Genomic DNA, 1,890 nt, shown 5'->3' with positions numbered 1-1,890 from the left:
TGTCATGTTTTTATCGGAGCATTGATAAAAGAAAAATCTTCTTTTACATATTTAAATGATGTCCCCAGCATAAAAAAGGAGTCAAGTATTTCAAAGCAAGGTTATACATGATTCTTTGAAGTTCTGTATGCATAGTGAGACTTAAAGGTCATCTAGATATCATATTTCCGTAACATTTACTCTTATTATAAAATTTTAATTTGCAAATATTTTAATATGATTGAAACTTCTATCACAGAAGCAGAGCGAGATGGACCAAAACAAAGAAAAAGAAAAACTGCTTGTAGCAGTTATAAAACACTTCCTCTTTGTGAGATTCTTGATTTCCTGATATACTTGGCTCATTATTTGGAATCTGGGCTTGTGGTGACATGCATGGAGGTAGTTTCGGTTCTTGCATTATTTGGAATTATCAGGAATCAAAACTGTTCCATTTCTGTCACTTCACTGATAAGCCAATTTCTCCATCTCCAAAAAGTCAGCCATGAGATCCAGGTGACTAAAAATGTCAAAGTTCTTCTCCTTCTTGACATGGGAGAGTTCAAACATTAATGCTGTCGTCCAAGAGCTAGAGCAACTAACATCATCGTCATTTCCATCCTCGGACATGGAAGCCAATTATGGAAGGTGATTTGCTTCATGCGTAAAGGAACCCTCAGAATGTTGTCGTCGAATGGTGGACTTTTGTCGGCTCTTCTGTTCAGCATTTGCTTGCAGCTGTGCTTCCAAATTTTTAAGCTTGCTGGCCGTCTTTGCACAAATACTCCTGGATGTCTGTAATTCACTATTCCGGTGTGCCAAAGCTCCTTTCAAAATCTTTGTTTCCTCCTCCATTGCCAAAAGCCGTTCTGTAAGTTGCTCATTCTCTTTATGAAACTTCTGCACACTATCCAATGAAAAATCTGGTAAACTAGGCCTTCCTCCTTGGGATTTCTTTACACGGCTGTCCACATAATCTCTACCCAAACTCTCAACCTCAAGCTTCATCTGGGACAAGGCTGTAGGCCCAGGCAACTTCTTCCACACAAGACCACGTAATCTCCGACACTCTGCTTCCAATTTTGCAACTTTCTTCACTCCCTCCAGGTGTTGCTTGTTTGAAACTTCTGTAGACCGTACGCTCATATTTTTCTCCTCAATACAAATTTCTAGTTCCTTTAAGTTAATTTGGAGTTCATATTTCAGAGAATTTATTTCCCTTTCACATGACTCAATATTGCTCTTCAACATCTCAATTTCTGCTTCAGCTTTGGCTTTTTCTTCACTGAGCTGTATCACCATGCTAGAATGCTCCTGCAAAGACCTTGAGAGTGCAGAATTTTCCGCTGCAGACCTGAGTAACTGTTGGTCCAGGTTAGCTAATTTTGCTTCAAACTCATGCTTCATTTTGTCAAACTGCTTGGTTTTATTCTGAATCACATCATGCAGCTTCTGTTCAAGTTCTTTTTTCAAATTTCGTATCTGCCGCATGCAGTCCTTCAGTGCACCATCCAGATGTGATGCCCTGTCTTCAGCAGTAAGCTTCAAAAGAGTAACGAATTCCAGGTGATTTTTCAGTTTCGCGGCTTCTGACTCAGCCTTCTCCCAACCTGTACAGAGAGATGTGAATAAAAGAATTCAGTACCAAGTTGCAAAACACTTGTTGCAAGAAAAACACATGTCAATAAGGAACATCACCTGAGACGGCTTCTTCAGTAACTTCAGCATATTATTTTACCAGGTTTTCCTTATTAGTCATTTCTGACTGTGCAGCAGCCAACTTTTCATTCAAATCCTTGACTTCATCCTCTAAGCCACTCACTTGTTCCTCAAGAGACTTAACTTGATCCTCCAGTCCAGTCACATGTGAATAAGATTCAACGGAAATTTGCACATATTTAGGTTTCTTGA

The 1,890-nt window shown here is 39.4% G+C and overlaps 1 pseudogene; it reads right to left on the bottom strand.

The window, feature by feature from the left end:
• Nucleotides 1-107: 107 nt before the first annotated feature.
• Nucleotides 108-1,885, bottom strand: LOC124890140 (annotated as a pseudogene).
• Nucleotides 1,886-1,890: the final 5 nt, after the last annotated feature.

This window comes from Capsicum annuum, unplaced genomic scaffold (assembly GCF_002878395.1).
Source record: "Capsicum annuum cultivar UCD-10X-F1 unplaced genomic scaffold, UCD10Xv1.1 ctg12732, whole genome shotgun sequence".
Taxonomy (NCBI): domain Eukaryota; kingdom Viridiplantae; phylum Streptophyta; class Magnoliopsida; order Solanales; family Solanaceae; genus Capsicum; species Capsicum annuum.
The sequence above is the reverse complement of the archived record's forward strand: the minus strand, read 5'-3'. Positions and strand labels throughout refer to the sequence as shown.